Here is a 15903-nt window from a genome sequence, read left to right on the forward strand (position 1 = left end):
TATATTTAGGACAAAAACATAACCCACCCAGGCCAAATCTAATTGTAGCATGACAGTATAGTCAACAGCATTAATCAGCACTCTGTCTCTCAAGCTCTCTCTCTCTCTCTCTCTCTCTCTCTCTCTCTCTCTCTCTCTCCCCACTCTTTCTCTCTTGTTCCAGATCCTTCTTTCACACCCACCTTGTAGCTTTTCCTACTTTGTTTTTGTTTCTATTGAGGGACAATTAGCGCTCATTGTGTAGTTACAGCAGCTTCCGTAACCGCAAACCGCAAGCGTCCCCCTCTCTCCCCCCCCTTCCACCTACCAGACTTTAGAAAGCATGAAAGGTAGAGCAGATCGCAGATCCCATGATCATTTACCCATCCACCGCTCTTTCTCTATTACTTCTTAGCACGCAAGTAACAACTCCGATTTATTTAAATTACACCTTTTTTGAGGTGGAAAGTAACAAACCACATGGTACTTTTCGACTGCAGTTAAATTCTAGATCTGTCACATTAGTATTTTTTTTTTTTTACTTCAAATAGTTAGAGTGTAGGCTAATGACTAATGCTGTATGACTGATCATGTACCCCAAAGTGTATTGTATAATTCAAGGGCTACATGCTTAGTTAGCAGTAAATGTAGCAAGGTTTATCATGTATTGATCTGGTCCCTGCAAAATTAACACTCTTAATGCTTCTTAATATTAGGAAAATGATCCAAATGTGAATTAAGATCTAATTAATTCGGAAGGTCAGGGGTTCAAGTCCTGGTATCTTAGTAAGCCGCCACTCTTGATCAAGGCCCCTAACCCTCTATGCTCCAGGGGTGCTGTATCATGGCTGACTCTGCACTCTGCACTCAGCTTCCAAACAAGCTGTGATATGCAAAGAAAATAATTTCACTGTGCTGTAATGTATATGTGACAAAAATAAAGGCTTTTCTTCTATACTAGACATATCAGGATTTCACAGCTTTCACACCATCCCACCTGTGGAAACACCATTAGCTAGCTGAGATAGCTAGGCTAGCTCTCCAGATTTTTTTTTATGTTAACAGGCTTGTTATGTTTGCTTTATCTCTAAGGATATAATTGCTTCTATAACCCTTAGATTTGCTAGATAGCTAACCATTTGAACATAGTAGGATAGTCCCAACAGCATTTGGCTAATCTAGCTAGCCAGCTAATTTCTTTTTTAAGTTTAGCTAATAATGGAGGTGGTGCTTTCATCATCAAAGATCACTGTGTTCCTCATATACATATTTGAATCAGCTTGATTGTCTCATAATTTTTAAGTAACGTTAAACCTGACTACTTTCTACAAACTTTATTCTCTCACTGATTAAACGTCTTTCTGGAGTATATTGTTACTAGCACAGCAGTTACTATTACTTTACCTGTAAAGCTACAGGGTTCGATCCTGAGCTCAAGTTACAGGTTATCTGTGTTTTGCGCACAATTTCCTACGGGTTCTCCGGTTACCTACTGAAAACTGTTAGCGGATAGACACTTCAAAATCATTGTTCCTAAGTGTAACTGAGTGTGTTAATGTGTGTGGGTATGATCTGTTCCAGTCCAGGATATTCCTGCCTCACTCCCAGTGTTCCCGGGATATGCTCCAGTTCAACCGCAGCCCCGACCAGGATAAAGCGGTTACCATATGCAGGAGAAAACAATACACAAAAATGTTTGTTCACCATGGTTGGAAAATAAATGATTGTGGGTAGAGGGGTTGGGGGGGTAGAGAAGATTTCTGTTCTGGAAAGCATACATTTTTGACCATGATAAATCCTTTTGTGAAATACACAGATGGAACCAGAATGGTAGACTGGTACAACTCTCAGAGGACATGGATATGAAGGTTGTGTTTCTCCAGACTTGCTTACTTGAAAGAACACAGATGCACATTCCTGCATAAATCCAAATCCACTGCAAAAAAAACCCCACCATCTTACTCTAGGTCTTAGTATGGCTGAGAGTCTCTTTCAGGTTATGCAATGCCTTTCAAATGGGTTTCTAGGTCGAGAGGCATTAGCCTGGCAGGAAATATCCCAACTCTTTTTAAGTGAGTGTCCATTCAGCATGTGGTTCCCAGGGGCCCCTGCAACCAAAACCTCCCCCCTCCTCAACAATAGATATAATCAAAGAGACTATTAGATGTTTGTGGTGCCACAGGAAATAGCAGACAAGCACCCGTGGCATTTATGAAATGTCCCTGTGCTGCTGTTCGGCACAAGCTTGGGAACCTGGATTGCAGTGATGTATTGCAAACTTTTAAATAATCCAAGTCTGAAATATAGCTATTAACATATTCCTAAAGCCCTTTGCTAAACTGATATCATGAGAAATTACTGCACAAGAATTAGATGCTTGAATTTTGTTCATGAGAAAAGATACAAAAGCTAAACCCTCGTGTATTTATATGAACTGCTTTGTGCAAACCTGTCAAAATTGTTGTACCATGATAGTTGATATTTGTGATTAAGTTTGAGATATCAGTTTTTCAGCAAAAAGGAAAGGCAATATTGGCCATCTCTTATGAGTCTGGTTCCTCACAAGAAGTTTTTGCTTGCCACTGATACCACTGGCTTGCTCATTAGGGATAAATGTATAAAGAATAAACTTATATGGACCGATTTATAAAAATTTAAAGTTATATTCGTAATCTATTTAATTCTGTAAGGCTGCTTCGTGTCTATTGTCTATTGTTAAAAACGTTACACAAAGAAAATTGAATTGAATTGAATCAACTTGAATATCAGGTTAATAATGGCAGAGAAAAGTCTTTTGGTAGAGTTACCAGATGGGGTTTGATTAGAAAAATAATTTTTTGCATGATATTATTTTCAGTAAGGGACAGTAAAAAAATGTATTTATGTAATTATGAACAATGTAATTCGTTGCTCTTGTTAAGTACTGTAGCTTTTTCGTGTATCTATTCTTTACTACAGATTCGTATTTCCATTTGGGGAGACTTTTTACTTTAGTAACTTCAATACATATATACAATACAAGTCAAATATCTTTTTTTACTCAACTACATTTTGTGAAATCAGTCATTCTTTTTTATTTATAGAACTCGCCACAACACCTGTGGGCTTATTTGCATGTTTTTTCAAGTAGTTAAAAAGAAAGTATTTGGGCTTATAATAAATATAATAGATATAAGTGATTGATTAATTCATATCCTTCTATTAATAGATTGGAGTGCTGAGAGTAACAATAGAGTCTTTTCACATAAATTGAGTTAAAGTGAAGAGTAATATGTTTCTCTACTTTAAATCAAGTACATGGTTACTCTGATTATTTCTAAATAGTAATAGTAGAAGAAGAAGATTGTATTCACAATACGTCTGTTGCAAAAAAATACTGTAAAATGGAATACCCCAGTGCAGACCAGTTAAAACTGTGCACTGTTGGTATAATTTGCTGACGGTTCTTTCTGGGATGCATCAAATCAAATGTCTACTGTATGTTGGATGTAAGAGCTGAGGTGAGACTTAAAATCTCCTGACACTGATGTGCTACAGTGTGACGCACAAGCCCCGTCCTCTTTCCCACCAAACGTAGCTGAGAACTCCTGCTCTAGGGCTTCTGAATGATCAAAATAAATGTCATTTAGTGTCAGAAACAAACACGGTGCAATGCTAAACTTATGGGATTGCTGCTACGGCTCAGTGCGTCGCATCTGAAAGCCGAGTGGGTGAGCCCGGGCGCAAAGCCCGAGCTCATACCTCATTAATCCTTTCAAGCCTGGCTGCAGGTTTACACGATGAGTAGCAGTGGTAATTTTGTACCACAAACCGGCCTGATTACGTCCCACCATTGATGCAGCCAAATAATTACCATATGTGTCATGGCATCACCTTTTCAGACGTCACATCAACTCTCGAAGTGCAAGACCGTCTTGTATCTTGGCATCACTTTGGTCAAAGCAGATGATATTATAAGATGATACTTTCCTGCTTATATATGTCGATTCCTGTTTGGTCGGAAAAAAAAAAAAAATGGGGCCAAGCTGTGGAGGAGCTAATGGTTTCTCCAGCGGTGACCAGACTGCTGTGACTGATACAAATGCAAATGGAATTCCTGTTGAGGTTGAAATTAAACATGCTCCCCTTCCGTTCCTTTCCAGCCAGAAGCCTGGGAGTCCAGGCACCTCATTGTGATGGACGACAGTACGGAAATTCAAACCGTGCCAAATCCAGGGATAATCAGCGCACGGGATTAAATCCTCAACCAGCACCATCTACTGGCACAGTAAGAATCATTATGGTCACCAGGCAGAGGGATTTGAGCTCAGCATTTCGCTCCGTCTGATGTCATTATCAGTCAACATGCCGGGTAAGAGAAAGACTCGTAAACACCGCACAGCAGGCCAATCCCAAGACGTAAACATGGCATTCTATATGCTGAGTTGATTAATGGTGAAAAGCACACTTGACTGTTGTTAAAGGCTGCAGTGAGCACTTAATGTGTCAACTTGTGAAGATTAATGTTGTGTACCCTCCCATGTTGTGCTTGGCAGAATTTGCAGTGACGCCAGAGACGAGAAGTGGAACTGCACTTAAGCACTGGTGTATGTGCTTCGATCTTAGTTTAGACTAAAAACAATTTTGGGACTTTATTGGTAGCTTGTTTATTTATTTATTTTTGATTAAAGATAATCATTTTTACATCATGGTGCTTTGTTTAGAGGTAATTAGGCTGCCATTTATGTGTCACAAATATTGGTTCACCTCCTTTTTGAGTCTGGGTCATATTGTGGTTTTTCTGAACGTCGACTCTGGCACCTCTGGTTTGTTCATTAGGAATAAATATATACATATAAAAAAATTACATCAGGAATTTTCTCTCTGAAATTTTTTAAAAGGAACAGAGCTTACAGCTCTGCCTTCTGGGATTGGAGACTCCTTCCAAACAATATCAATAATAATAATGATAATAACAATAATAATTCTACACATGTACTCTATTCCCAGAATTTTGTTGAATTGACTGAATTAAATTGAAAGATATGTACAGTAAAGATATTTACATGGCAAAATAATTAATTACTAAGTAACTTTTAAGTAATAAGTAGCTTTTATCTTTGGCACCTTGCGATATAATCATTAAATAAATACAATTTGTATGAGTTTTCTATTAGCAGGAGGCCATTTTTGTTCATCTAAACGACTTGAGTCGTTAAATTACAAGAATGAACATTTCATTTAAAAGATTTGTTAAAAAAAAAAAAATTCATTTTTAAATAAAGAGTCACCATTCCAAATGTGTGAATCAAATCTTTTTATACACTTGATGTATGATTTTTTTTCATCATGTGAGTCATCACAATCATTGACTTCAAGTTACTTCAGTCGTGTTACCTGAAAAAGTTTATTCTTAGAGTTATGTCTGTAATAAAAGATATCTGTAACATTCAACTCAAATCCAATCAAAATGTTTCAACTTTGTCAGGAATTTGGCCCTGGAATACAATTTGCATCAGGTGAATGCCACATTGCTCACACCTGTTTCCTGTCATCCTTGATTAGCTCATGTATTCGTGCTATTTACAGTATATAAGCTACAAATATTGTGAAACATTTCAATCTCAACTTAGACAGATAAAGGCAAAGGTGCTTCATACTTGTCACATATACATTACAACAAAGTGAAATTCTTTCTTCGCATATCCAAGCTGGGATCAGAGCACAGGGTCAATCATGATACAGCGCCCCTGGAGGGTTAAGGACCTTGTTCAAGCGGACCTAAAGTGGCAGCTTGGCGATACTGAGGCTTAAACCCCCAACCTTCTGATCAGAAACCCAGCAACTGCAATTTTTCCCACATTTGTTCTCTACGGTTGTTGTTTGTTTAGCACATGCTTTTTTTTTTCATGATATTCCTTTGTTTTAAATAATTGCGCTGTAATTAAAGCGATCTGCATCTGCATCCGCTTATCCACTTATTACATGAAAATGTCCTATTGTTCTCTTCCTTTCTAATTATATACTGTGGAATTGAGTGATGACGCCCTTCTGAATGTCCAACCCTGGTACCCAAATTGTCGACAAAATATAAATGTTTAATTATAATAGATGAAAAAATATGTACATTGTTAATAAGCAGCATTTGCTGTTACTATGAATGCTAATTTTGTGCATGAAATCATTCTATGCTTAAAACCCAACCATGCTACGCCTCATTAGGAGGGACTTGGATCCAGTGATCATACACAAAATGATTGCATAACACATAATTTTTTCAATGCATCCTTGATTCATTTACAATGATTTAAAAATGTACATTTTACATTTGAGGCATTTAGCAGACGCCCTTATCCAGAGCGACGTACAAAAGTGCTTTGAGTCTCTTGTAATGAATAAATCTACACTGGTACGCCAGATTACAAACTTAATATAAATATAACTCTTGAATTCTACAAACTTGGAAAGTGCTAATTTAAGTGTTTCAGGAAGAGATAGGTCTTCAGTCGTCGCTTGATGATAGTCAGGGACTTCGCTGTACAGACATCTAGGGGAAGTTCATTCCACCACCTCGGTGCCAGAACAGAGAAGAGCCTTGAAGTGTACTTACCTCTCATTTTGAGAGAAGGTGGTACCAGTCGAGCAGTGCTGGAGCATCTCAGACAGCGTGGTGCAGTGCGAGATGTGATGAGGTCACTGAGGTAAGATGGCGCTGGTCCATTTTTGGCCTTGTAGGCAAGCATCAGTGTTTTGAATCTGCAATGAAAAATGAGGACTATATAGGTCATGGGAATCACCCTTCAAATAAAATTTCATGGTGGTCAAACAATCCAAATCTTTGTCAACATACTTCCAAAATGTCTATTTTTGACAGAAATCCTAAGTTTTTCTGAGTTATTATTAGCATGTATTGTGTCATTTGCTGTCGCACTGGTTGGTCAGTATCTACCCTGGGCCTCATCTGAAATTAACGTCTGCAATTGATGTCGTATTTCTCACGCATTTCCTTATAAACTGAACGGCAGTGACATCTGTCTCGCAGCGTCCAGGACTTGTCAGCTCTTCCCACACACGGACACATAGGCTGTTAACGCCATGTTAGGGAGTTCAAAGGACCGACTGGCTCAGCACGTCGGTATGTTCAGCATAGTCGTGGCCAGCTCTGTGGTCAGAACTCTCTCTCTCTCTCTCTCTCTCTCTCTCTCTCTCTCTCTCTCTCTCTCTCTCTCTCTCTCGCTCTCTCTCTCAGGTTGTTGCTAGTGATAGACTGTCAGCAAGACCATGAGAGTGACCCTCGTCCACCTGCTGTGTTCTCCTTCCAGCTTTAGTGTGTGTGTATATGTGCAAAACGCAGATGTTCCGAACTCCCCAACGTCCCGGCGTGCTGCCAAGGCAAACCAATTACGCAAATTTGTCGAATGTACGGCGTCTTTTCGGTGTTTGGCATTTTCTGTCCTCTGCCATGTCTGCTGAAAGCCATATTAGTCGAATCCTGGAGCTGAAAATGAGAGGCCCTGTGTAATCACGATGGATAATAGGCTTGGTTTGAAACGAATACTGGTCACACACAACATAAAGCCGGTCAAGGCTGACACACACGGAGGGTTTGAAACTAGTTAGTTTTTGTTTCTTTATTCATTTATTTACTTGAAGCTGCAATACAGGTTGCATTCTTTCAGTCACTTCATATCTGTCATTTTAAGCTCATAGAAGGAATGAAATGTGATGGATGCTCAGGATTCTGAAAGTGCGTGTCATTGTTTTGTGTGTCTGTGTCTGTGTGTGTGTGTGTGTGTGTGGGGGGGGGGGTTGTTCTGTGCTTGGGATAGGGGGTTTGGGATTCATAAATACCATGCTGTTTTAACTTTGTAGTAAAAATGTCTCGGATATATGATGTGTCCAAATGTAGGGACATTTAGCCAATCCCAGTGGATTTTATTCATGTATATACTTCTTTGTTTGTTTGTTTTAAACAACATGTTTTATTTATGGGGTTTTTTGGTCCCCAATGTTACGGTTAGGGTTGAATTTAGTTCTCATTAATTATCAGCATCAATATTTAAATCAGCGGAAAGAAGTACAAGTAGTTAGTAGTAGTAGTAGTATGTTTGTAAGTGTTTGTAAGGGCATGTTTATGTGTGTGTTTTGTGTGTGTGTGTGTGTGTGTGTGTGTGTGTGTGTGTGTGTGTGTGTGTGTGTTGCTCAATAATATCTTTGCTACCAGTCCTGTCAACGAGTTTACAGGGTCAGACAGTTACAGTTTGTCATCAGCTAGAAGCCACCTGTTGAAACAGCATGACAGATGACCAATCAAGATTCCTCTGGTCATAGCTTAAATGTGTGTGTGTGTGTGTGTGTGTGTGTGTGTGTGTGTGTGTGTGTGTGTGTGTGTGTGTGTGTGTGTATGAGAGACAGAGAGAGAGAGAGAGAGAGAGAGAGAGAGAGAGAGAGAGAGAGAGAGAGAGCAAAATATTAGATATTATATTATTACTGAAATAAGCCCCGGTATCGCTAAGCTGCCACTCTTGGGCCCTTGAGCAAGGCCCTTAACCCTCTATGCTCCGGGGGTCCCTTACGAGGGAAATATCAAGGTCCGTGACGTCGGAGTGACGTGGGGCCGCCTTCCCGTGGGCTCACCACCTGCAGGAGGGACCGTAAGGGACGGTGCTGTGAGGATTGGGCAGCAGTCGAAGGCGGGAGCCTGCTTAGACTGCTGCCCCCGCGACCCGAATTACGGATAAGCGGGAGAAAATGAATGATAAATGAATGAAAGAAGCAGAATTGCTGTATATATATTTTTCGAGAAGTATATTTTTCTAACCCGAGCAGTGAAGCAACAGCAAAAGCTTTTGATTGCATCACCTGAAGCTTAATTTTCTTTACTAATTCTTTTAAATGTTGCTTTGGTGTCTTCTTAATTTGTGTATATTTTTTCATTCCAGGAGAAGTCCAAATCACAGCACATCTAATCAAATAATAATAAATGAATAAAAATCGGTTTACACAGCAGCAAAAACAACATTGTGACAGTGCAGTTTTCATGTTACTAGTGTTAGATGGTGAATATGGCAATTTTATTAACTGGGTTGAGGCTCACAAAGAATTTGACGAATTAGAGAAGATAACGTTAAAATAAAAAAAAAGAGAAACAACACGTTAACAACAACAGCTTTGTTATTATTAGAGACACAATAATGTAATACATGTAATACACAGACAATGTAACTTACAATCTCTGTCTCTCGTCTGCTCTAAACTTTATTAAAAAAAAGAAATGGCCCATGATAACCGTTATTTTTTTCATTAAAAAAAATGTATTTAACATTGCCATCGCTAACGATAACGTAACTCGGTTCATTGTGCATTAAACCAATTATTTATCCTAATTAATTCAGCTTCTGTATAAACCCTCATTCCCTCACACACCTCTCTGAGTTTCTCATTCGAAGAGGAAAAAACAGCTTAAACTCTTAAGTTTAAACATTTAGTCCCTATTTGTTATATTAGTTATACAGTGATAATCTTCACTGTTCTGAGGAGATGTTCTACTAGATTTTGGATTGTGCTTGTGGATATTTGTGTTCATTGAGCCACAAGGGTGTTATGAAAGGCAGGAACTGATGTGGGTGAGGTGTGGAGGCCTGGTGTGCAGTCAGTGTTCACATTCATCCCAGGAGGTCAGAGCTCTATAGGAGGAGATCTTCCAATCCAAACCATGTATACTAGATCTTTATGGAGCTCACTTTGTGCACAGGGGAACTGTCATGTTAAAACAGGTTTGGGCCTTCTAGTATGAGTGAAGGGAAAATATAATGTTATTGTGTGCCTTCAGCTTTTTGGAAACATTTTGTCAAAGAACCACATTATAAACTGTAAAATCAGGTGTATTAATACTTTTATCAATATACAGTAAAACCCCGTTGTACGAGCATAATTTGTTCTTGAAAATTGCTCGTAGGTCCATTTGCTCGTACGTTCGCACTGATTTTCCCCATAAGAATGAATGTAAAAGTGATTTAATCCGTTCCGAGATCCCATTCGATCGCTTATTTCTGCACTTAAAAAGTATTTGTAGCCTATTTTAACAAACAAATACACCTCAAATTACCGTAATGTAAACATAATTTAACACTTACTCATGTGGTAGTGGTTGATTGCGAGTGTGAGACGCGCACCACGCTCGTACCCTCCTCGGTTTCCATGGTAATTCTATTTACTTTCGTTTTCACAGCACATCACTGATTTTCTTGGGAGACATTTTTCAAGGTTTCTAGTGAAATAAAAATATAACACTAAAAAAAAAAAAGTTACGTTTTTGCTGCACTGAACAACGAGAGCGACCGAGTGATACGTCATTAACTAAGCGACTGATGCGACCCTCCGCAGAAAACGGGGAACCGGCAGCGTGGGTTTGCTCGTGCCTTCGAAATTTGCTCGTGAAACAGGGTAACATTTTGCGAGCGAGGTCGCTTGTATCTCCGTTTGCTCGTACTATAGGTTGCTCGTACAATGGGGTTTTACTGTAGTGTAATTTATATATATTGGTCTAAATACATGATTTGAATACAGCCAGGACTTCTGTCTGAGCTGCTACCGTAAAAAGGCAAACAGAGAGAGAATGATGAAGAAAAGGTCTATTTCATGGTGATTCAGTTTTCCAGTGTTTCAGTCACAGGCCAATTTACAGTCACTAAGTGTCAGTCTGTATTAAAGTGCCTGCAAAATTATTAAAAACGAATGTATTCTGAACTTGGTGTCTCTGAGCTTGAGGAAAAACATAAGAAACAAATAAAAAGCATTCAGGATTGAGGTAGAGCTCAAGAAATCGACAGGTAAACTCATTCGGTAGAACAGAAAAATAAACCGAGCTTTACGCAATCCAAAAAAAGCTGTCAGAGTGTCGCTGATGTAATAAGAAGTCTGGTTCAATTTGAACGGTGTTCTCTTGTTTTTTTTTTTGGTTTTTTTTTCAGCTCTGGAAAATCTCAGGCGATGGCATCATGTGAATAAATTAAGCAAGAAGTGTGGAAATATTGAAACCGATGAAGAGGACCAGGTTGGAACATCTCATGGGTCACCATTATGATCTCAGGGACGAATTCAATGAATTCGTAGGATTTATGAGGCACGAGATTGATTTCATTGGATTGATTCGAAATCACATGAAAGTAAAAGAAAAGCCAGTGGTGGTATCGACGTCACAGAGAATTTGCTTGAGAAATTTATAAGTTTCACACAAAATGAGATGTTTTTTGCACGTAATTCTTAAAATAAAGTGTTGAAATAATGTGGAAAAATAAACGTGTGAAAATGGCATTAAAAGTACATTATACCAAATGGGATAAAAAAAATTTCTGGTTTCTTTTGTTTTCAATGTTTGGTCACATTTTTTGAATTCTCTCAATTTTTCACAATGATTCACTAAATAGACACCTAACGTTTTGTGGTTCTTCAAAAAACTGATACCACAAAGAGACACACACTTGTATAGGATGTCTTTGGATGCAGTAGCATTACATTTTTTCTTGAATTAGGAGCGGAGGTGGGAAGCAACAAAGTATAAATACTTTCTTTTCTTAAGTAGATTTTTCTGGTATCAGTACTTTACTTGACTATTTTTCAGACGTTTTACTTTTACTCATTACATATTTACACAAATATCTGTACTTTCGACTTCCTACATTTTTAACACAGGCTCGTTACTTTAGTTTTAATCTCTTTGGTGAAATGTCAATATTTTTTTCTTCTCACTGAGAACCGTTTTCAGCCCATCAATCTGTTTTCTGTCTTTGCGTAGCTTTTTCAATCTACCACTGGCGTATCATTTCCTGGCTCTCACACACCACAGCTGTAGGCTACTTTACGAAGCCAACAATGAACAGGCAGAAGGCAACAATTTTTTAGTCCTGCTTCCTCCCGTTCCTGCAAAAATATATATTATTTTCTCCCGTTTTTACCCGCAATATTTCTAGGTAAAATGTATAAGTAGTTCTTTTTCAATGCACAGACTGCTTCTTCCTGCTAATCTGCTTTGTTTTTAGTTTCACTTGCTTCCATTTTGAATACCAAGAGAAAGACATGAAGAATTTAACATTTAGTTTTATTTGAGTTTGACTATTGTGTAAATGATGAACGTGGACATGAACAAGGAACTTTTTTAGAACATAGAACATCAACAATGATATATAAAAAAACCAGGCCAAGGTTTCGTTGTGTTGTATGTCGCTTTCTTTAATAATAAAATAATATCTGTAGGACTCAGTGATTATCATCTGTCTTGTGCTTCAGACATGTTGTCTTGGTGTGCTCTAGTAATCTACCGCTCATGAACCACGCGAGAGTTCGCTTCCGACCATGTGCCTGAAAATCGTTTTCATTTATTTTAGTTGCCATTGTTGCTTTTGTTAGTAGATACATAACAGTTTATTTGTTATTAGAAAAGTATTCTATTTTTTTTTATATTTTTAAGATGCATTTGTGTTTTCTGTTTTATTAAAAATATAATTAAATAAATAAATATAAAAATTAAAACCTTTAACTCAACACGTTTTTTTACGACGTCCCTTCTTTGCTCAGTTATAAAAAATACTTGTACCAAGTCTCAAATCAAACAACAAAATCTGCCATGATGCTCACAATTAACCCTCTGGGGGTCGGCAAACGCGCCGGAGCGTTTTGTGCCATTTTTTCCTCATGACGCCAAAACTTAAATTACTGTCTTTAATTAATTGTACAGATAAAAGCAATACATCGTTCGAATCTGTAAAGGGCCTACTTTTATTTGTATACACTCATAACAACAACAAAACACTGTGCTTTTGTAAAATTAAGGAAAACGGACAGGGGGCGCTCTCTGCCGTCTCTGTCATCTCTTTTCACCAACATAAATAAAATAACATAAATCTCAGCGAATACTTGCCTTACAGACATAATAAATATATGAATAGAAAGCTGGAAATGTTTTCTTTTAAATATATTCACAAATATTCTCTGATTATGTAATTCATATGAAATTTATAAGAGGTACAGATTCTCAAGTATCACCTCATTAACCGTCCGTGTGGAAACATAGCTAAGGTTTCGTTTGGTGTCCTGATGATTAACGTATTTTAATACAACATAATTACTTTAAAACATTTACAAGTATATTTTGTCTTGATGCTCTGTGTTGAGTTTGGTTTCACTAATAATAAACACACATTTGCATAAAGCATCAATATTTGTCGATGCCCATGTTGATTAGAGTATAAAAAAATAGAAAGTATTAGTTTAAGGTACATTTGGAACATATAATGTGCAATTAGGTTGTGATTAATCGTAAGTTAAATCATGACAATCATGTGATTAATCACGATTCAATATTTTATTCGATTGACAGCCTTTATATTAATATGATGTGAGGTTCAGTTACCAGCATGACACTAAAACAGGTAATAGTAAAACAAGTGTGCCAATATAACTGGAGGGCACCGTACCTACGGTGTATCTCTCGCAAATTCTTTGCATTGTCTCTGGAAGATTTAATAAAAAATTAATTATCTATGCGTAAAACCTTCTCTTTCTTCTTTCGGCTGCTCCCATGAGTGGTCGCCACATCATCCATCTCCAGATCACTCTGTCCTCTACATCTGTTTATTTTTTTAAACCAACCACCCGTATGTCTTCCCTCACCACATCCCTAAACCTCCTCCTTGGACATCTTATTGTCCTCCTGCCTGGTGGCTCAATCCTCAGCATTCTTCTACCAATATACCCCATGCCCCTCCTCTGCACATGTCCAAACTATCTCAATCACGCCTCGAATAAATACATTTCTAATCCTGTCCATCTTTGTCAACTCTGCTACCTCCAGCTCCGCCTCCTCATCGTAGGTCTCACCACAGTCCTATACACTTTCTCTTTCACTCTTGCAGATACCCTTCTCTCACAAATCCCTCCTGCTATCACTCTTCTCCACCCACTCCACCCTGCTAGCACTCTTTTCTTCACTTCTCTTACACACTCTCCATTACTTTACATGGATTTACTGTAAACACATCCACCTTCACCACCATTACTCCTGCAACTGTACCACACCTAATCATGTGCAAAATAAATGATGCAAAAGTGTAATATAAATAACTGACACACACACACAAAAATCTTTTTACGAAAAACAACCCAGGGAAACTGTTAGAGAAAATAAAAGCACATGAACTACAAGTGAAGCATCCAACATGTGAAAACGTGAGATATGAAATGTCTAAAATCAGCTTTGGTAACTTCTGACCTTAACTGTTCATAAATTGTAATGCAAGTTGACTCCTGAGACTCTTGTGGTTTGTCAGCGTTGCCTAATCAATCTGTTCAAACGTCTTTATTGTTGCTTGATAATAACAGATTTCCTCGGCTTGTGGTCATCTATAAAACAAATCTAAAGTTTTTCAGCATCAAATCCAAGGCTGGTTATTGGGCTAGTGGTCTTCATCAGTATGTTTTTTTCCCTTTTCGAAATACACTATGTGGACAAAAGTTTGACACAAGATCTGTATGTGCTTTTAGAACATCCGATTCCACATTTAGTCCATATTTTCTGTTATAATAACCTCTGGGAAGATCTTCCACTAGATTCTTGGAGTGTGTTTGTGGAGATGTGTTAGTGAAATCAGGTCCTGATGTAGGTGAGGTGAGGAGTGAGGTCAAGGGGCCTGGGGTGCATTCAGTGTAAAAAAAATCATTGCAAAGGTGTTTATTAGGGTTGATTTCAGAGCTCTATAGCAGGCCATTTAAGATCTTTCAGTCCAACCCATGTAATTCATATAGTCATGGATCTGGCTTTTGTGACAGTTTTGGGAAGATACACATATTTTTGGAAAAGCCAGGTGTCCCAGTACTTTTGAGCCACCAAGATCTTGTTTTCAGCAAATAATTGTAAATAAATTGTTTATGTGTGTCTGTGTTTCAAATATGTATAAATATCTATTTATTTCGAAATCCACTTGAACTGTGATTTTTGTGCTGAGACCTGGCAACCCTGGACTACTGTACAACACTTACCATGTGACCATCACCCAAAACAAGTGTCGTTCGTCTTTTTCCCACTATGATTTGCATCCTGTTATGGATCAACTAATCACTGCCAGATTGTTTGAGGACATATTCTTGGTTTTGGACTAAATGAAGAACCTTTTTGAATAGTTTGGAAACCCTAAGGACTACTAACAGCTGTGTTTAATGGAGATATTTCTCCTTGTAGTTTTTTTGGGTCGGCAGTCATAAAACATTGTATTCACTCCAACCCTTGAAGACTGATGCTAAATTTATGCCTTTATGCTTAATCGTAGATCAAATAGATCAAGGAGACTGTTTACTCTATCGCAGTCGTACTCCAAAATTCCTCCAAAATCTTTTTGTGGCCTCTAGGAGGAAATAGGAACGATTTGTGGGTGCGAGCCATGATTGTTCCAGAAAAGTACATTCCAACATCTAGTGGAACATGAGGGGAAATAGGGACTAATTGTAGAATAGGATGTTTAAAAAAGTGCATCCAGAAACTTTTGTCCATATAAGTGTCATTTTCATTTGCAAAAGCCGAAAAAAAACCCTTGAAATTGTATTTATCACATGCACAATACCAGTATAACGTGCAGTTATAAGAATAGAACAAAAAAATATAAAGAAACAAAAACTAAATTATAGTTTAAACAATACATTTGCAATCAAATACAATTTACAACAAACAACAAATATAATATAATGTATATATACGTAAATACTATTTTTTATAATAGAATTATACAAAAATAGAAATGAAATGTACAGAATTTACAAATTGTAGTGATTGCAGTGAAAGTTGGCAGTTTGTCATTTTGGAAAGTAAAAAAAACAAAAAAAAACCACGTGTGTTAGCATCCCATTGGCTAAGTAAAAGCTCGAGCATGTTGTTTAGTACCTCTAAACAAAAAT

Source organism: Silurus aristotelis, assembly GCF_946808225.1.
Source record: "Silurus aristotelis genome assembly, chromosome: 11".
Lineage (NCBI taxonomy): Eukaryota > Metazoa > Chordata > Actinopteri > Siluriformes > Siluridae > Silurus > Silurus aristotelis.